Consider the following 22,006-nt stretch of genomic DNA (forward strand, 5'->3'; position numbering starts at 1 on the left):
TGTCTCGCAAGAAGAAGCCGTGGCAACAGCATTCCTCTGCGAACAAGCCTTTATTGTACAGCTCTCTTGAACAGGGACAGTGGGACCTCAAGCAGCAAGAGTGCTCACCTTATATAGACAGCAGCAGAGGCTATGCTAATTGTCCTTCAGGGATTGGTGGAGCATGAATTACCTCATTAGCATTGTGCTGCTCCCTCATTAGCATATTACTAGCCAATTGATGCCGGGTGAAAACCCTGCACATGTACAGTGCCGTTGTTAACCACAGGAGGACCCCCTCACCTGAAACTTTATTTTCTCCCTCTACAACTTTGCAGGGAGGAGGAGCTGAGGGTACCCTCCTAGGGAGTTCCTCCACCATTTTAGACTTTTTCCTTTTCTTCTTCTTAATCTGTTTCGTCTGTTTCTTCCTCTATATCTGTCTTTTCTGAGTCTGTCTCCTTTGTACCTCCCTGGTTTTCTGAACTTTCCTCTTGAAGCATTTCATGGGCAGCTTTCCCCTTCTCTATAGTTGCCTGACAACATTTTTGATCCTCAGGACAACTATGCAGTAAATGCCACACTGGATGGACCCCAGGTCTTAGAGTCCCCTGTTCCAATGCAAAATCAAGGTCTTTCCCTATTTTTTCCCAACTTGCCACAGTAAGATTACCAGAGTCTAAGAACCAGGGAGCAAAGACATGGCATTCACACAAAAATCTCTCTATGGTGCTCCTTTTTATTTTTAGTTTCTTATGCTCAAACAGCTCTTGAAGAGCCAGAAAAATTGGATGAGACTGTGAGGTCCTCAGGATCAAAACTTTCTAGGCTGCTGTGACTAAATTTACCAAGCGTCTTCCTAATTTCAGTTTGTTTCTACCGAGAACTTACTTTTTAACTACCCTGAGAATTTATAACCACTTATTTCCCACGGTCCTTATGGTCCCACCTTACCTTGGGAAATTTCCAGCGATGCCCCGACTGCAAGAAGTTCTGATATCAGGAGGTCCCTTTACGGGTCACCACTTGCCATGTCCACCCTCGACCAGCATGGAAGACAAGAATAGTGAAGATCTTCTTCGACGAGTTTTACTCAGGAACGTTGATACAATTTTCTGACCACAGGGAACCCCCAAACCAAACTTAAATAGATAGTGCTGGCCAATCCTAGCAAGCCAAATGGGTCATGCAGATAGGCTTTCAAAATGCAGAATCTGGCAGGCCAGGCGGCATAGCCAAATAAGGAATAGTTTACTAAAAGGAGAGCTCACCATTGGGAGGGTGGAAGGCAGAAACTAGCACCAACTTAGAGTCCTGGCACATCGCAGCTGCCTACAGTTGCTTTTCAAGGAATTTACAATAAGAAATTCAAATACAATATTCATTCAATAAAAGGTCTGTAGGGAAAATACTAGACTTTGGGAAACAGAGAAAACCTAGAAAATTGAACTGTATGTCACAGGAAAAAATCTGTGACATACAGAATAATAATATTCTCTAGAAGAATCTCCAACACTCCATGTTCCTACATCTTTATTACCCATGCCAAGCCCCTGAACAAGTTTCTCCATTCAGAACATGAAACCACTAGTGAAGCAGAGAGAAATCTCTAGAATTAGACAGATGGAGTACATAAAGTTTTCCACTGTGTCACAGGAGACATACTTTGAAAGTGGTTACTGTTTGACATGTAATTCAGAGAAATTGGGGAGTGATAATAAAGAGGATGAAGAGATTGGAAATGGGTAGAAGGATGCTGGCCTTCTATCTTGGTATAAAAAAACAAGGAAGAAATATGTGGTCCTTTGGAAAACTCAGAGAGCCCTTGGTAGGGGTTGAGTGGGATGGCTGAAGAGATAGCCTTGATCTGAGCTTCTATATAAGGGAATAAGGAACTGTGAGGCTCTTAGAAGCTTGTAGACTTCCCTGTTCTTATGGTTCCTGGAAGTCAAAGGGTTTATATCATTTATTTCTTTATTCCAAAAGCCAAGTGTTGTGAAGGGCACAGTTGTTTTCCTGAGAACTCATGACCTTTACACTTTTTCGCAAGAAGAAAAGGTCCTAAGGAAGAAGGGAAAAACAAGTATTGTGTCACTAACTAAGGTAAACACGTACATGCTTTGTATACCTATCATGCACTTTGTGTCTGACACTGATATTTGGGAGAGAGAAGTGCTTCTAGTTGGGACTTCAATAACTCAGTCATTCCACTAGTATTACTCTACCACTTCAGATTTCTGAGTCAATATTTGTGATGGCTTTGCAGCTTTCTTTTCTTTTATATCATTCATTTTTTTATATTTAAACAAAATTTATTGCTTTTTAATTAGATGTTTCTATATATACATTTAAAATATTATTTCCTTTCCCAGTTTCCTGTGCATAAGATCCCTACCTGTTCCATATCCTTCTTCTCTAACCAAACTTTCTGCCGCATGACATTGCCTTGAACAGGGAGACAAATTAGAGGGGACAAGGGCTTCTCTTTTCAATGTTGCCCAAAAAGGCCATCCTCTGCAGCATATGCATTTGTAGCCATAGACTACTCCATGTACTTTCTCTGATTATTGGTCTAGTTATAAAAATCTCTGGTTCATTGGCATCATTGTTCTTATGTGGTTTAAAGCACGTTCAGTTCTTCTAATCCTTTTTTTTTTTAAATTTAACCACATGTCTGTTTTCAGTTCACTGGTTTGCTACTAGCATTCACTTCTGTATTTGACATGCTGTATCTGTGTCTCCAGTAAATATCTATATCCAGTTCCTTGCAGAATGCACTTCCTACCTTCATCAATCTTATCTAGTTTTTTTTTTTTTTTTGGTCTGATGTATACATATATACTTTTGGTGGCTCTTACACCTATGAAGTTAATTGGAAAGTTAACATGGATTCTGACCAACTACGTCAAGAATATAGAATTCAAAAATCACAATTTCAAAGAGACTCCCCCTGTTTTTATGAACCTATTGAAGTAGACTTTATTTTTTCTCTTTTATTCAGAGCTGGGGAAGGAACCGAGGGTCTTGCGCTTGCTAGGCAAGCGCTCTCCATTGAGGTAAATCCCAAACCTGAAGTAGACGTTTAACTGGTCCTCAGGTCATTCTTTTCCCTGCACATCATCCAGTATCTTACGTTTGGCCTGAAGAAAGAATCATGGTAAATCATCCTAAACCCTCAATTCTGGCCATGGGAACACTGGACGCTAGAGAGTGTAGTACTGATATCAAATGGGACAAGAAACAGAATTCAATAGTCAATGTTTTCTTTGTTCTCCTGATGTCTGGTAATTTTTTGATAAAATAAGAATTTGGGAGATTACATTTGAAGTAGGTACACAGAATTTACACTATTATACTTACTCTATATCAGGGCCCCATATGTGACAATATCATTGCAGAAAATGGTACTTGAAAACAGAATTTTTGAGATCAATTTCTGAGAAAAATTTACAAAGTCACCTAACAAGTAATTTACAATAAGAAATTGAAATACAATATTCGTTCAATTATACATCTGTAGGGAAAATACTGGTCATTGTGATACAGAGAAAACCTAGAAAATTTAACTGTGTGTCACAGGAATGAACCGGGGATTAAAAATATTATCTAGGAACATCTCCTACACTCCATGTTCCTAAATCGTTTTCACCCATGCCACGCCCCACAGCATGTAACCACTAGTCAAGCACAGAGAATTCTCTAGCTTTAGAGAGAAGGTGGATATAAAGGTTTCCACTGTGTCATAGGAGACATACCTATAAAGTGCAAACTTGAATCTGGTCAATGTAAGGAAAGGTGTTCATCAGGTAGGCCATGACAGTTTTCAGTGACATCATTGTTAGGCATTCCCTGAAAACTCTCTTCTAACCTGGAGAGCACTAGATTCTTCTGTGATGTCACAAGTGTTGTTGTGACTGCAACTTCCTCTGAGATATTCTTTCAGTACTTCTAGGGTTTACTAATAGGCCTCTACTTCAGAGCACATTTGGGAGTGATAACAAAGACGATGAAGAGAATAGAAATAGGGAGAAAAAAGCTGATCTTCTTTCCTGGTATAAAAAACAAGGAAGAAATATGTGGTCCTTTGGAAAGTTCAGTGAGTCCTTTGTAGGGTTTGAGTGATATCGCTGAAGAGATAGCATTGATCTGAGTCTTCCACATTAGGGAATCAGGAGCTGGGAGACTCTCAGAAGCATTTGCACGTCTCTGTTCTTATCTGGACTTCTCTGTTCTTATGGTTCCTTGAAATAAGAGAGTTTATATCATTAATTTCTTTATACCAAAAGCCAAGTGTTGTGAAGGGCACAGTTGTTTTCCTGAGAACTCATGACCCTTACTCTTTTTTTCAAGAAGAAAAGGTCCTAAGGAAGAAGGGAAAAACAAGTATTGTATCCCTAGTTCTGAATAAACTCCTCCATGCTTTGGATACCTATAGTACAGTTTGTCTCTCACACTGATATCTGGGATAGAGAAGTATTTGTAGTTGAGACTTCATCATCTCAGTCTTTCCACTAATATTACTCTGAATAACACTTCAGATTTCTGTGTCAAGATGTCTTTTTACTTGGCAGCTTTCTTTCTTTCATATCATTCTTTTTTTATTTTTTACCAAAATTTATTTTTTTATAACTGGATGTTTCTATATTTACTTTTAAAATATTATTTCCTTTCCCAGTTTCCTGCCCATAAGGTTCCTACCCGTTCCATTTCCTTCTTTTCAAACCAGCCTTTCTGCCGCAATGCATTCCCTTGAACTGGGAGACAAAGTAGGGAATACAAGAGCTTCTCTTTCCAATGTTGCCCAAAAAGGCCATTTTCTGCCACATAGGCATTTGGAGCCATAGGTTAGTCCATGTACTTTCTTTGTAAATCTGTCTATTATAAGAAAGCGCTGGTCACTGGCATTGTTATTCTTCTCGGGTTGAAAGCACCTTCAGCTCTTTGAATCCTTTTTCAAAATTTACCAACAAGAGGTCTGTTTTCAGTTAACTGGTATGTCCCAGCATTCACTTTTGTATTTGACAGGCTGTATCTGTATCTCTCAGTAAATATTTATACCTGGTTCCTTGCAGAATGAACTTCTTACCTTCATCAATCTTATCTAGTTTGTTTGGCTGATGAGTACAAATATAATTTTGGTGGCTCTTACACCTATTTTGTCAAGTGGAATGTTTACATGGATTTTGCTGAACTATGTGAAGAATGTAGAATTAAGAAATGACAATGCAAATAGATTCCGTCCTGTTTTTATGAACCTATTGAAGTAGACGTATAACTGGTCCTCAAGCCATTCTTCTTCCTGCCCATCATCTGGTATCTTACATTTGGTTTTAAGAAAGAATCTTGGTAAAACATCCTAAACCCTCAGTTCTGGCTATGGGAAAACTGGAAGCTAGATAGTGTAGTACTGATATCAAATGGGATTAGATAACCAAATACAATAGTCCATGTTGTTTTTGATTTCCTGATGTCTGGTAATTTTTTTATTAAAATAAATATTTGTGAGTTTATCATTTGAAGTAGTTTTACAGTATTTATGCTGTTATACTCACTATATAGCTGGGCCCACTTTGTGACAAAAATCATTGCAGAAAATGAAATTAGAAAACAGAATTATTGAGTACACATTGAGGAATATTTACAAAACCCCCTATCAAGGAATTAAACATAAGGAATTGAAATACAATATTCATTCAATTAAAGGTCTGTAGGGAAAATACTGGCCTTTGGGAAACAGAGAAAACACAGAAAATTGAACTTTATATCAACGGAATGAAACTGGGAATAAAAATATTATCTAGAGGGGCTGGGGATTTAGCTCAGTGGTAGAGCGCTTACCTAGGAAGCGCAAGGCCCTGGGTTCGATCCCCAGCTCCAAAAAAAAGAACCAAAAAAAATATTATCTAGAATTATCTCCTACACTCCATGTTCCTAAATCTTTTCTACCCTGTCTAATTTTCTCCATTCAGAGCATGTAACCACTTGTGAAGCAGAGAGAAGTCTCTAGCTTTAGAGAGATGTGTTATGTATAGGTTTCAACTGTGTAACGGGAGACATACTTGGAAAGTGAAAATTCGAATCTGGTCAATGTAAGGAAATGTGTTCAGCAGGTAGTCCACAGCAGTTCTCAGTGCCATAATCATTAGGACCTCCCTGAAAACTCTCTTGTAACCTTGAGCGTCCTAGCTTCTGTGATGTCACAACTATTGTCGTGACTGCAACTGCCTCTCAGTTATTCCTTCACCAATAGGTTTTACTAATATTCTCTAATTCAGAGCAAATTGTGGTGTGGTAACAAAGAAGAAGAAGTGTTTGGAAATGGGGAGAAGGAAGCGGGCCTTCTGTCTTGGTATAAAAAATAAGGAAGAAAAATGTGGTCCTTTGGAAAGTTCAGTGAGTCCTTTGTAGGGCTTGAGTGATATCGCTGAAAAGATAGCCTTAATCTGAGCCTTATAAATAAGGGAATCATGAGCTTGGAGACTCTCAGAAACAACAGGACTTTCCTGTTCTTATGGTTCCTGAGGGATTATATCATTCATTTCTTTATTCCAAAAACCAAGTGTTGTGAAAGGCACAGTTGTTTTAATGAGAGCTAAGGACTTTTACACTTTTTGTCAAGAAGAAAAGGTCCTAAGGAAAAGGGAAAAACAAGTATTCTGTCCCTAACTCAAGGTAATCATCTCCTCTGTGCTTTGGATACCTATAGTGCAGTTTGTGTCTGACACTGATATTTGGGAGAGAATGTTCTTCTAGTTGAGAATTCATCATCTCAGTCTTTCCACTAGTATTACTATGACTATGACTTTAAATTTCTGAGCCAATAATTGTTATGACTTTGCACATTTATTTTCTTTTATATCATTCATTTTTTTATATTTTAGCAAAATTAATTCCTTTTAACTAGATTTTTAACTAGATATAAACATTTAAAATATTATTTCCATTTCCAGTTTCCTGATTAAAAGTTCCCTACGCATTCCATTTCCTTCTTCTCTAAACAGCCTTTCGGACTCGTGACATTCCCTTGAACTGGAAGACAAACTAGGAAGGACAAGTGCCTCTCTTTTCAATGTTGCCCAAAATGACATCCTTAGCCACTTATTCATTTGGAGCCATAGGTCAGTACATGTATTTTCTTTTTATATTATTCTAGTACAATAAAGCTCTGTATCATTGATATAGTTGTTCTTATGGTGTTGAAAGCACCCTCAGCTCTTCTAATCCTTTTTCAAGATTTAGCAACAATAGGTCCGTTTTCAGTGCACTGGTTTACTACCACCATTCACTTCTGTATTTGACATGCTGTATCTGTGTCTCTCAGTAAATATCTATATCTGGTGCCTGGCAGAAAGCACTTCTTACCTTCATCAATCTTACCTAGTTTTGTTGGCTGATGTATACATATATACTTTTGGTGGCTCCTACACCTAAGTGTTTAAGTGGAAAATTATCATGGATTCTGGCCAAATATGTCAATAGTGTAAAATTCACAAATGACAATTTCAAATAGACTCTCTCCTGTTTTTATTAACTTATTAAAGAAGATGTTTAACTGGTCCTCAAGACATTTTTCTCCCTGTCCCTAGTCCAGTATCTTACTTTTGGACTTAAGAAAGAATCATGATAAATCATCCTACCCTTATGTCTGGGCATGGAAACACTGAAAACTAGATAGAGTGTACAGGAATGACCTGTGAATAAAAATATTGTCTATAAGAACTTCCTACACTCTGGACTTTTCTGTTCTTATGGTTCCTGGAAGACAGTGGGTTTATATCATTCATTTCTTTATTCCAAAAGCCAAGTGTTTGAAGGGCATATTTGTTTTCCTGATAAGTCATGACCTTTATACTTTGTCAAGAAGAAAAGGTCCTAAGGAAGAAGGGAAAAACAAGTACTGTATGCTTAGCTCCAAGTAAACTCATGCTTTGGATATCTATAGAGCACTTTGTGTCTGACACTGATATTTGGGAGAGAGAAGTGCTTCTAGTTGAGACTTGATCATCTCAGTCTTTCCACTAGTATTACTCAGACTACCACTTCAATTTCCTAGGAAATACATGTGATTACTTGGCATCTTGCTTTTCTTTTATGTCATTCATATTTTTTAGAAAATTTTATTGCTTTTTTTAAACTGGATGTTTTCTATATTTACATTTAAAATATTAATTCCTTACCCAGTTTATTCCCTTAAGATCCCTACCTGTTCCCTTTTCTTACTTCTATAACCAGACTTTCTGTCCATTGACATTCCCTTGAACTGGGAGACAAATTAGGGAGGACCAAGGGCATCATCACCATTTTTGCCCAAAAAGGCCATCCTCTGCCACATATGAATTTGGAGCCATAGATCAGTCCATGTACGTTCTTTGTTTATTGGTCTGGTATCCGAAGGCTCTGGTTTATTGGCATTGTTGTTCTTATGGGGTTGAAATCACCTTCAGCTCTTCTAACCTTTTTCAATATTTACCTACAAGAGGTCTGTTTTCAGTTCACTGGTTTGCTACTAGCATTCACTTCTGTGTTTGACACGCTGTATCTGTGTCTCTCATTAAATATCTTTATCGAGTTCCTGGAAGAATGCACTTATTAGCTTTATCAATCTTATCTAGTTTTGGTGGCTGATGTATATAAATAATTTTGGAGGCTTCTACACTTACGTTGTTAGGCGGAATGTTAAGAAGGATTCTCCCCAACTATGTCAAGAATGTAGAATTCACAGATGACAATGTAAATAGACTCCCTCCTGTTTTTATGAACCTATTCAAGTAGACATTTAACTGGTCCTCAAGCCATTCTTCTCCCCTGCCCATCATCTGGTAGATTACATTTGGCCTTAAGAAAGAATCATGGTAAAACATCCTAAACACTCAAGTCTGGCCATGGGAAAACTGGAAGATAGATAGGGTAGTACTGATATCAAATGGGAGTAGAGAACCGAATTAAAAAATCCATGTTATACTTTGCTTTCCTGATGTCTGGTAATTTTTTTGGTAAAAAAAAAGGATTTGGGAATTCATCATTTGAAATAGGTACACAGTACTTACAGTGTTGTACTCATTCTATAGCTGGGCCCCCTTTGTGACCAAAATCATTGCAGAAAATTTAATTGGAAAATAGAATTTTTGATTACACAATGAGGAACATTTACAAAGTCCCCTATCAAGGAATTTACAGTAAGAAATTGAAATACAATATTCATTCAATTAAAGGTTGTAGAGAAAATACTGGCATTTGGGAAAGAAAGAAAACACAGAAAATTGAACTTTTTTGTCACAGGAATGAACCTGGGAATAAAAATATTATCTAGAAGTATTTCCTACACTCCATGTTCCTAAATCGTTTCTACCCATGCTAAGCCCCTGGCTAACTTTCTACATTCAGAGCATGTAACGACTAGAGAAGCAGAGAGAAGTCTCTACTTTAGAGTGATGTAGTACATACAGGTTTCCACTGTGTTTCCTGAGACATACCTGGTAAAGGCAGTCTTGAATCTGGTCAATGTAAGGAAGTGTTCAGCATGTAGATCACGGTAGTGCTCAGTGACATTATCATTAGAACCTGCCTGAAAACTCTCTTATAATCTGGTGACCCCTAGCTCCTTCTGTTGTCATGACTGCAACTGCCTCTCAGATTTTCCTTCAATACCTCTAAGGTTTCCTATTTGGCCTAATTCAGAGACAATTTGGAAGTGAGAAAAAAGAGGATGAAGGATATGAAATGGAGAGAAGGAAGCTGGCCTTCTGTCTTGGTATAAAAAAACAAGGAAAATTATGTGGTGCTTGGGAAAGTTTAGTATGTCCTTGTTAGGTGTTGAGGGTAAATCTGAAGAGATAGCCTTTATCTTCGCCTTCCACATAAGGGAATTAGGAGCCGGGAGCCTCTCAGAAGCATCTGGACTTCCCTTTTCTTTTGCTTTCTGGAAGTCAGAGAGTTTATATCATTCATTCCTTTATTCCATTGTCAAGTGTTGTGAATGGCACAGTTGTATCCCTGACAGGTCATGGACTTTATACTTTTTCTCAAAAAGAGAAAGTTACTTAGGAAGATGGGAAGGACAAGCATTATGTCCGCAGCTCAGAGTAAACTCTTCAATGTTTTGGATACCTATAGTGCAGTTTCTGTCTGATACTTCTATCTGGGAGAGAGAAGTGCTCTAGTTCAGATATCATCATCTTAGTCTTACCACTTGTATTACTCTGACTATCATTGTAGATTTCCAAGTCAACAGGTATAATTAGTTGGCAGTTTACTTTTATTTTATATCTTTCATTTTTTAGCAAATTTTATTGCTTTTTTTAACTGGATGTTTCTATATTTTCATTTAAAATGTTATTTCCTTTCCCAGTTTCCTGCCTAAAAGATCATTTACTCGTTACCCTGCCCTTCTGCTATAACCCTCCTTATTACCCCTTGACATTACCTTGAACTTGGAGTCAAACCTAGGGAGGACCAAGGACTTCTCCTTCCATTGGTGCCCACCAAGTCTATTCTCTTCCACATATGCAGTTGTAGCCATAGCTCTGTCCATCTACATTCTTTGAATATTGTTCTAGTATCAGAAAGCTCTGGTTCATTGGCATTGTTGTTCTTGTAGTGTTAAAGCCCTTCAGCTCTTGTAATCTTTTTTTAAATCTAAAAACAAGAAGTCCATTTCCAGTTTACTGGTATGCCACTAGCATTCACTTCTGTATTTGTATAATCTAGCTGTGTCTCTCAGGAAATATCTATATCTGACAGAATGCATTTCTTACCTCCATCAATCTTGTGTAGTTTCGGTGGCTGATGTATATATATGTACTTTTGTTGGCTCCTACAGCTATAATTTTAGCTGGAATTTTAACATGAATTCTGCGCATCTAGGTCAAGACTGTAGAATCAACAAAAGGCAACACCAATTAGACTCCATCCTGTTCTTTTGAAACTACTTATATTGTGGCTTCACTGGTCCTCAAGTCATTCCTCTCGCTTTCCATCCTCCTATATCTTATGTTTGACTTTAATAATGAATCATGGTAAAATATCCAAAACCCTCAAGTATGGCAATGAAACACAGGAAGGTAGATATTGCGGAACTGATATCAAGTGGGACTAGAGAAACGAATTAAATAGTCCATGTGGTACTTTCCTTTATTGATGTCTGGTAATTTTTGGATAAAATAAGGATTTGGTAGTGTGTCATTGAAGTATGTATACAGTATTTACACTGTTATGCTCATTCTATAATTGGGCCACCTCTGTTGCCAAAAATCATTGCAGAAATGGAATTGGAAAAAAGAATTTTTGAGTACACATTCAGGAATATTATAAAGTCCCCTATCGTGGAATGTACAATAAGAAAATATAATATAATATTCATTCCATTACAGGACTATAGGGAAAATCCTAGTGTTTGGGAAACAGATAAATCTGAGAAAATTGAACTAGACCTGGGAATAAAATTATTATCCACATTCATTTCCTCCACTCTAGGTTCCTAAATCTTTTCTACCCATGCCAAGTCCCTAGCTATCTTTCACCATTCAGAGCATGTAATCATTAAGGAAGCCAAGAGAATTCCCTAGCTTTAGAGATCAAGTATGTAAAGTTTTCCACTGTGTCACAGGAGACACTCCTGTGAAGTGCACCCTTGAATCTACTCAATGTTAGTAAAGCAGTTCAGCAGGTAGTCCATGGCAATTCTCAGTGATATCATCATTAGGCCCTCCCTGAAAAATCTCTTACATCCTGGAGAGCCCTAGCTTCTTCTGTGATGTCACAAGTATTGTCGTGTCTTCAACTGCACCTCAGAAATTCCTTCAGTACCTCTAGGATTTACCAATTAGCCTTCTGTTCAGAGTAAACAGCCATTTGGGAGGGAGAACAAAGAGGATGAAGATATCAGAGATGGGGAGAAGGAAGCTGGCCTTCTGTCTTGGTATAAAAGTAAAGAAGAAATATGTGGATCTTGGGAAAACCCCCTGGGAAGATGGTTTAATTCTTTTGTTCTATGGGTTCACCAAGCTCATGGAGAAGATGCTGAACATCCTAAAGACCTTTTGCCAGATGGCAAAGTTTCTAGATACCCCTTATTAGATTTTGATGGTCCTGGGGATTGTATGGCTGATGGTAAATGTTTACCAGAATCAGTGCTAGAGCCAGGTTGATGTTAAGATGCTTTAGAAGACATGGAAATTTTTGTATATACTTGGGCTAATGGCACAAGGTCTACATGATTTTTTTTCGATGTGGACTGCCCTTCAGACCTTTGTAAATATAAAAAAAAAGGTTTTGTATCTTTGAAGTCTAATTTGCACAGTGACAAATCACTTTGAGCATGGAGAACAATTTCTGGAGCACTAGAGAGGGGTGAAGAAATTCCCTGAAACCTAGGGCAGATGGTGAACATGCCTTTTCAGTTGAAGGAAGAGTTACTGGAGCATCTTGGGACAATATGGAATGTCCGGCATGCACTTGTAAGGATTGGCAACTTTCCACAATTCCTTAGTCTTTTTTGAAAATTCCATGTCCCTTTGGGCAGATGGAGAAGGTGTGAGACGCACCTGAGTAGTAGTTGTAGCTTTTGGTGTCTCTTCGGCAGCAGAAGATGGCACAAGATCCCTTTTGGCAGAAGGGGGAAGGTTGAAACTGTCTCCCTTAGAGGAGAAATTTCTAAAGACTCCATCAAAAGGATAAAATCTTAACCCTTTGTTTCTAGAAACTCGATGCCTGTGGTCCAATTTGGTATAGGGAGAATGTCAAGTATTTCTCCACAGAGTGGACATGTGAAATAAATCTAATTGGGTAGATGGGGATAGTTTTAAAGCATGCTGTTCAGATGCAGTAGATCCTACGACATCCTTCTCACATGAGGAAGGTCTTAATGTATCGTGTATATATGTGGAAATCCTGACTGTGATGTCAGAATGGGGGGAATGTATTAGAGATACCTCTGAGATGTGACCTCTCCTACAGAAACAGGGGCATATGTGAGAGATCTGAGACTCTCATGAGCAGATAAGGAGGTTCTAGACATCGTTGTGTAACTGTGTAAGTTCCAAGAAAAATTCCCTCTGCAGGAAAAATGGAAAGAGACTTTCATATTGAAGTATTGAAGTGTCAGGTTCCCTACCCTGCTTGATAGGCAAAACAGGTTCCAAGGCCCCTTCAGGAGATAAGGTAAAATTGAAAGGCTTTTAGGTATTTGGCAGGTGTTCTGGGTCAGTTTGTGGGTATAAAGAAGGACTGGAAACCCTTTGTGCATATTTGGAAGAGTGTGTAGCATCTTCTGTAGTTGGGGAAGATGGCTGATCTTGAGGAGATTAAGAAGTTCCTATAGTCATCTGTGAAGTTTGCGGAGGTCATATCCATTCTTTCCACAAATGGAATCCAAGGAATCCCTTTCCTCAGATGTCAAGGATGCTACAGACACTGGTGTTTGCATATCATGTTCCCCTACTGCTCGTTCATATATGGTTGGATCCATAACCTTCTCTACATATGCAATGTGTCCTAGAAAATCTTTTGTACACGTGTTGCGTCCACAAGCCATTTCTAAATATGTGGCTGTGGGTAGAACTCCTTTTGTAGATGTTTCTTGTCCTGCAGTCTCTTTTTGAGATAGAGTACTACTCAGAGAATCATGCTCAGTTTTGGGAAATTCTAGCATCTCTGATGTACATGTGGAAAATTTTGGAGCCCTCTTTTCAGGACAGAATGACATAGAGTCCCCTGAGGAGGAAGGGTATGTTTTATCTTCTCTGTACATTGTATCAATATGGAGTCTGCATGACTCATTGACAATGTGTTATGATAAACTTGTCTTTTTTGGGCCTGATGACAAGTCAGGAGGGTCCTTTTTGGTGGTAGAGGATATTTGAATATTTCTCTGTTTTATAGGGACATTGGAAGTACTGGGGGTGATGGTGAGGGTGCTAGATCATATTTTTTATGTGAAGAAGGCACAAGAGTTCCTTAGGTGGACTCACAATTTTCTAACATATCTTGTGTGGGTGTGGAACTCTCAAGAGCCCCTTCAAAAACTGGCAGTCATTCTTGATCTAATGGTGTACATGCAGAAAGTTTTGTCACTCCTCTTCTGTTATGTGTGTTATGAGGTTGGCTTGAGAATTTGTGACTGTATTTTGCCCCCCTTGGATCATAAGTGATGATTTAAGTCCTTTTTTAATAGTAGAGGTCTTTGAAGTTCCTCTTGGATTAATAGTGATTTCAGAAATCCCCGTTGTCAGCAGAATCAATTTTCAACTCATTTTACCCGAAGCAGATTGCATAAGGCACTTTGGTGGAGATGGGGGACATCTTTGAGTGTCTTTGTGAGTGGACAAAGCTCTCTGCCAAGTTTTGGCAGTTGGCGAAGGTATTAAAGTCTCATGCAGAGAGTGGGCAGGACTTAATCCATCTGTGGAATATGGAAATCATTGAGATTACCTTTAAGAGAAGAAGATGTGGAGACCATTTTGTTTGATGGGGCTTGTTGTACCTCCCCTCGACCAGAGGGGTCTTCTCCAACACATTTGGAGGAGAATTGGAAAGACTGGAGACCTGCAGGATAGGGAATGAACATTTGAAACTCCTTTGGAAACTCTGTGAGACAGAAGAGTGGACAATACTGAGACCTCAGGGAAGGAGAGACTGCCACCTCCGCCCACTTGTTCCCACAGGCCTAGCCCAAGAGGAAAGTGCATAGTGCATCTGGACACATGTATATAGGAGCAGTCAAGCTGCAGGAGCCCTGCAGTCCAAACTGCAACTGGATCTGAACTGGTCCTAACAGCATCCTACTCCCAAATCTCGTGTGGTGTGGTCAGACTGAGACCATCAGAGGGACAGAAACCCCTGAGAATTCTGCTCACATTCCTGACTTAAAAAAAAAAAAACACCCAGCTCCATCTGGGCCTCCTGTGCATAGGGACATAGGAGCAGTAGGGGCTGGACGTTTCTTCGTGCCTCTCATAAAGAACTGAAAGTCAGCCTGATTGATTCAGATTGGCTGTAAGCAAATAATTTTCTGTGCCTTGGAAAGGGTTTAAAATATTTTCATTAACTTTTGATATGAAATTAGTTAGGACTTTGAGAAAAGGGGGCAGAGAGGCCCTAGAACGTATGTATTTAATTTTTTTTTTTTTTTGCTTTCTAGAGTCTAACTTCTTAAGTTGTTTGTACATTTTGAATATTACCCGCTATCAGATAAAGGATTGGTAAAAATATTTTCCCAATCTGTTGGTTACAGCTTTGCCCAAATGATGGTGTCTTTTACCTTACAGAAGCTTTCGTGTTTTATTAGGTCCTATTTGTCAATTTGTGATCTTAGAGCCTACATCATTGGTGTTTTGTTCAGGAAACTTTCCCTGTGCCCATGTGTTCAAGACTCATCCCAACCTTTTCTTCTATTAGTTTGAGTGATTCTGGTTTGATGTGTAGGTCCTTGATTCACTTGTACTGAAGCTTTGTACATGGTCATAAAAATGGTATAATTTGCATTCTTGTACAAGCTGACTTTTAGTTGAACCAGCACTAATTGGAAAATGCTATATATCTTCCTTTGGAAGGTTCTATCTCCTTTGCCAAATATCAAATTATAGGTGTGTGGGTTCATTTCTGGGTCTTCAATTCTATTCCACTAGTCCATCCATCTGTCTCTTTACAAATACCAAGCAGTTTTTATCACTATTGCTCTGTAAAACTGCTTGAGTTAAGGAGTGATGATTCCTCCAGAAGTTCTTTTATTGTTGAGGATAGTTATAGCTGTCCTGGCATTTTCTTATTCCAAATGAATTTGCAAATTGCTATTTCTATCTTTATTAAAAATTTCAGTTGGATTTTTGATGGATATTGCATTGCATTGAATGTGTACATTGCTATTGGGAAAATAGTCATCTTCCCTATATTAATCTTGTCAATCTATGAGCAAGGAAGCTCTTTCTATCTTCTGAGATCTTTCTCAATTTCTTTCTTCAGATACTTGAACTTCTTGTCATACAGATAATTCACCTGCTTGGTTAATCTCACACCAAGATATTTTACATTATTTGGGACTATTGTGAAGTGTGTGGTTTCATTATTTTCTTTCTTAGCCTGTTTATCCATTGAGGAGAGGAAGGGTCCTGGTATGTTTGAGTTAATTTCATACCCTGACACATTATTGAAGTTGTTTATCAGGTTAAGAAGTTCTCTGGTAAACTTTTGGGGTCAATAAGTGTATACACCTCATCTGGCAAGGAAGACACAACATTGTCGGATTCTTCTCTACAGCCTTTATGGCAATACCACCTCTTTGGTGATACAGGGACCTCTAACGGCAAAAGCACTTGCCTTCTATACACAACAGGCTGTGGCTATGCTAATTGTCCTTCAGGGATTGGCGGAGAATGAATCACCCCACTATCACCCCTGCTACTTTTCCTTCAGGTATTGGCGGCGCATGAATTCCTCATTAGCTTATTACCATCCCGTCAAACTGATGCCAGGGGCAAAACCCGCACATGTGCAGTATCTTTGGTCACAAGAGGAGGGCGCCGGATCACCTAATTACCCTACAGCCACCCTGGCAAGGAGACAAGCCTGTGCATATGCAATAAATCGTTTACTTCCAGACGGGACTGGATTTCGGCACCATTTATGCTTTACCTCAACGCTCCCTACACTGAAGTGTTGTTGAATTTTGTCAAATGCTTTCTCAGCATCTAATGAAATGACCATGTGTCCTTATCTTTGAGTTTGTTTATATGTCACATAGCATTGACGGTTTTCTGTATATGGAAACATCTCTGCATCCCTGATCATGATGGATGATTGTTTTTTAGATTCGGTTCACAAGAATTATATTGAGTATTTTTGTGTCAATATTCATAGAGGAAATTGGTCTGAAGTTCTTTTTCTTTGTTGGATCTTTGTGTGGTTTAGGCAGTTAACATGATCTACCTGTGTCTCTCAGGAAATATCTATATCTGGTTGCTTGCAGAATTTACTTTTTAGATACATCAATCTTATCTAGTTTTGGTGGCAGAGGTATATATATATATATATATATATATATATATATATATATATACATATATATATATATGTATATACTTTTGATGGCTCCTACAGCTATGTGGTTAGATGGAATTGTAACATGGATTCTGCGCAACTAGTTCAAGAATGTAGAGTTGAGAATTGACACAAATAGAATCCCTCTTGTCTTATGTTTCTACTGAAATTGAGGTTATACTGGTCCTCAAGCCATTCTTATTTCTACCCATCTTCTCTTATCTTATGTTTGGCCTTCAGAGACAATGATGGTAAAACATCCGACCCTCCAGTCTAGCAATGGGGACACAGGAAGATAGATAGTGTAGTACTGATTCCAAATAGTGCTAAAAACGTGATTTCTATAGTCATTTTGTCCTTTGCTTTGATGAAAATGGAATTAGAAACAATTTTTGAGTACACATACAGGAATATTAAAGTCTCTTTTCAAGGAATGTACAATGAGAAAGTGAAATACAATATTCATTCAATTAAGGTCTGTAGGCAAAATACTGGACTTTGGGAAATAGAGAAAACCTGGGATACTGAACTGTAAGTCGCAGGAATGTACCTAGGAATAAAATATTATCTGGAAGAGTTTCCTCCACTCTATGTTCCTAAATCTTTTCTTGCCATGCTAAGCACCTGACTAACTTTGTTCATTCAGAGCATGTACCCACTAATGAAGCAAAGGGAAGTCTCTACCTTTAGAGAGATTAGTATGTAAAGGTTTCCACTGTGTCACAGGAGAAACTTCTGGAAATGGCACCCTCAAATATGGTCATTGCAAGGGAAGCTGTTTAGTAGGTAGGCTATGGCAATTCTCAGTGACATCATCATTAGTCCTCCCTGAAAAATCTCTTGTATCCTGGAGAGCCCAAGCTTCTTCTGTGATGTCACAAGTGTTGTCATGACTGCAACTGCCTCTCAGATTCTCCTTCAGTACCTCTAGGGTTTACAAATTGGCAACTAATCGGGGGTAAACAGCCATTTGGGAGGGAGAACACAAAGGATGAAGTGACCAGACATGGGGAGTAGGAAGCTAGCCTTCTGTCTTGGTATAAAAAAAGGAAGGAATACGTGGTCAATGGGTAAGCTCTTTAAGTATTGTGTAGGGGTTGAGTAGGTTCACTGAAGAGATAACATTTATCTGAGCTTCACACTTATGGGAATCAGGAGCTGGGAGCCTCTCAGAAGCATCTGGACTTTCCTGCTTGTTATTTTTCTTGGGAGTCAGACAGTTTATGTATTTCATTTCTTTATCCCAAATGTCAGATTTTGGTAGGGCACTCTAGTTTTTCCAAGGAGCTCATAGCTTGTATCCTTTTGCTAAGAAGGAAAGGTCCTAAAGAAGAAAGTAAAGCAAGTATTGTGTCCTCAGCACAGAGTAAACTCCTGCATGCATTGGATTCTAATAATGCAGTTCGTGTCTGACACGGAGATGTGGGAAGGAGAAGTGCTTTTAGATGAAACTTAATCATATCAGTCTTTCCACTTGTATTACTCTGAATACCATTCCATGACAGTGACCCCTTAAAATACTGAATCAATTGGTGTGATTAGCTGGCAGATTTATTTTCTTTTATTTCTATCATTTTTTTTTAGTTTTTAAACAAATTTTATTGCTTTTTTAATTGGATATTTCTAAATTTACATTTAAAATATTATTTCTTTTCCCAGTTTTCAGACTATATGATTCCTTACCGGTCCCCTTACCCTTTTCCTATAACCACCGTTACTGCCCCTGGACATTTACTTTACCGGGAGCCAAACCTAGGCAGGACCAAGGGTTCTCCTTCCATTGTTGTCCAACAAGGTCATCCTCTACAACATACGTAGTTGGAGACATAAATATGTTCATGTACATTTTTTGAACATTGGTCTACTACCAGAAAGCTCTGCTTCATTAGCATTCTTGTTCTTAAGGGGTGGAAAGCACCTTCACCTCTTCTAATCCTTTCTCAAAATCTACCAACAAGAAGTCCATTTTCAGTTCACTTTTTGTCCAATAGAGTTCATGTTGTGGTTTGCCCTGAAGTTATCTGTGTTTGATACTAATTCCAATGCCCCAAGGTCAGCTGCATAGTCCTGTACTCAGGACTCAGGTTACTTCACCAGAACCACCTGCCTATTGAATTTGTGAAGTATATGTGAGTGGTAGGAACAGGATAGAAGGAGGGTTGTCATGGGAGGAGAAGGAAGAATGGGCGGGAGAGAAGTTTGAAAGAAGAGAAGACTAGAGGAAAAAGGAGAGAAAGGAAGATGACAGAGTGAGAAGCCATGGTAAGTGAATCTAAGATTTTGCTCTGTGTATTTACATGTTATTATTAATGTTCCTACGGGATGGATGGTACCCAGATTTGTATGTTTAAGTGGGCAATTATATCTATTCTACTAGATCAAAGATTATTGTGTTGTGTGTTTTTTATGTGAGGGTTTGTGTATAGGAAAGTGTGTGGTGGCAAAAAACACTGTGCAGCCGAGGAGTGGGAATGTGTTTCCTCCAAGATATCTAGCAGAGAATTTCAGACATATTGGTGCCAGAGTTAGCAGGGTAACAGGAAATTTTACTTTTTTATTTTCATATTTTTACAAAACACATTCTTTTCTGTATATCATATGCTCTAGCTGTGTCTCTTTAGAAATATTGGGGTTGGGGATTTAGCTCAGTGGTAGAGAGCTTGCCTAGGAAGCGCAAGGCCCTGGGTTCGGTCCCCAGCTCCAAAAAAAAAAAAATATCTATATCTGTTGCCTGGCAGAATGCACTTCTTAGCGTCATCAATCTTATCTAATCTTATCTTATATATATATTTCCTGTGCGTGGCTCCTGCCGCTACGTGGATAAGTAGAATTTTCACATGGATTGTGCTTAACTAAGTCAAGAATGTAGAATCCACAAAGGACAATGTCAAATAGACTCCCTCCTTTTCTTATGAACATATTGAAGTTGAGGTTTCCCTGGACCTCAAGCAATTCCTCTCCCTGTCCTTCTTGTATCTTATTATTCCAGAAGAATGAATAATTGTAGAACAACCGCAAACCTCAAGTCTGGCCACGGGAACACAGTAAGGTAGATAATGCAGAACTGATATCAAATGGGACTAGAGAATCGAATTCTATAGTCCATGTTGTCCTTTGCTTGACTGATCCCTGATAATTTTGGGATAAATTAAGGATTTGGGAGTTTATCATTTCAAGTAGGTACACAATATTTACACTCTTATACTCATTCTATAGCTAGGCCACATTTGTTGCCAAAATCATTCCAGAAAATGGAATTGGAAAAAAAAAGTTTTGAGTACACATTCAGCAATATTTATAAAGTCCCATATCGAGGAATGTACAATACGAAAGTGAAATAAAATATACATTCAATTGAAGGTCTGTAGGGAAAATACTGGCCTTTGGGAAACGGAGAAAACCTACAAAATTGAACTGTATTTCACAAAATGTACCTGGTTATAAAATTAATATCCAGAAGAATCTCCTCCACTCCATGTTACAAGATCTTTTCTACCAATTCCAGGACCTTGACTAAATTTTCCCGTTCAGAGCATGTATCCACTAATAAAGCAAAGGGAAATCTCTAGCTTTAGAGAGATGGAGTAAATGTTTCCACTGAATCATAGGAGACAAACCAGGAAAGGGCACCCTCAACTCTGGTCAATGTAAAGAAAACTATTTAGCAGGGAGACAATGGCAGTTTTCAGTGACATCATCATTAGGCCCTGCCTGAAAAATCTCTTGTAACCTGGAGAGCTTTGTCTTCTTCTGTGATGTCACAAGTGTTGTCATGACTGCATCTGCTTCTCAGGTATTCCTTCAGTACCTCTAGAGTTTAGTAAATGGCATCCATTTCAGAGTAAACAGCCATTTGGGAGTGAGAACAAAGGATGAAGAGAACAGATATGGAGATAAGGAAGCTTCCCTTCTGTTTTGCTCTAAAAAAAGGAAGAAATATGTGTGCTTCTGAAAGCTCAGTGACTCCTTGGTATGGGTTGAGTGATATTTCTGAACAGATAGCACTGATCTGAGTCTTCCACAAATGGGAATCAGGATTTGGGGTCCTCTCAGAAGCATCTGGACTTCCCTGTTCTTATGGGTCCTGGAAATCAGAGAGTTTATATCATTCATATATATCAAAAGCCAAGTGATGGGAAGGGCACAGTTGTTTTCCTGAGAGCATATGGCCTTAATTCTTTTTGACAAGAAGAGAAAGGACCTAAGGAAGAAAGGAAGGACAAGTATTGTGTGCCTAGCTCAGAGTAAACTCCTCCATGCTTTAGATATCTATTGTGCAGTTTGTGTCTGATACAGATATCTGGGAGAGAGAAGTGTTTCTAGTTGAGTCTTCACCATCCTAGTCTTTCCACTATTATATCTGTAACTACCATACCCTGACAGTGATCCATTAGATTTCTGAGTCAACATCTGTGTTTGTGTTTAGCTGTCAGTTTTCTTTTCATTTATTTCTTATATTTTTTTTTTATTTTTACAAATTTTATTTGTTTTTTTAAACAAATAAATATGTACATTTACATTTAAAATATTATTTATTTCAAGAGTTTACTACCATAAGATACCTAACTGGTCCCTCTCCTGTTCTTCTATAAACTACTTTACTGTCCTTTCACATTTATTTTAACTGTGAGTCAAACCAAGGGAAGGACCAAGGCCTTCTACTTCTATTGGTGCCCAAAAAGCCATCCTCTGCTACATATGCAGTTGGATTCATAGGTCTGTCCAAGTACAGATTTTGAATATTGGTTTAGTACCAGAAAGCTCTGGTTCATTAGCATTTTTTTCTTTCGGTGTTGAAAGCTCCTTCAGCTCTTGTTATTCGTTCTCAGAATCTACCAACAAGAGGTCCATTTCAGTTCACCTGTTTGCCACTAGCATTCTATTCTTTATTTGAAATGCTCTAGCTGTTTCTCTCAGGACATGTGTATATCAGTTTCCTGGCCAATAGCAATAGCACTACTTAGCTTCATCACTCTTATCTAGTTTTGGTGTCTGA

At 38.5% G+C, this 22,006-nt stretch overlaps 2 long non-coding RNA genes across 7 annotated transcripts in view; both read right to left on the reverse strand.

Annotated features, from left to right (window-relative positions):
• LOC108353382 (uncharacterized) overlaps window positions 1-22,006 on the reverse strand; it is a 69,693-nt gene that overhangs the window by 46,695 nt on the left and 992 nt on the right. The gene's annotated exons all lie outside the window — the stretch shown is intronic.
• Window positions 1,936-21,993, reverse strand: LOC134484809 (uncharacterized). Of its 5 annotated transcripts, XR_010062638.1 has the most exons (5): window positions 20,445-21,993; window positions 14,407-14,520; window positions 10,734-10,849; window positions 10,403-10,614; window positions 1,936-2,040 (listed from the first exon to the last, which is right to left on the reverse strand). It is a non-coding gene; the product is annotated as an uncharacterized LOC134484809 (long non-coding RNA). The 5 variants fall into 5 exon arrangements; XR_010062640.1 differs by having other exon boundaries at window positions 10,403-10,849; window positions 17,695-21,993; XR_010062639.1 differs by lacking the exons at window positions 1,936-2,040; window positions 20,445-21,993 and adding an exon at window positions 17,695-19,589 and having other exon boundaries at window positions 10,402-10,614.

Source organism: Rattus norvegicus, assembly GCF_036323735.1.
Source record: "Rattus norvegicus strain BN/NHsdMcwi chromosome Y unlocalized genomic scaffold, GRCr8 chrY_unlocalized_9, whole genome shotgun sequence".
In the NCBI taxonomy this organism is placed as follows: Eukaryota; Metazoa; Chordata; class Mammalia; order Rodentia; family Muridae; genus Rattus; species Rattus norvegicus.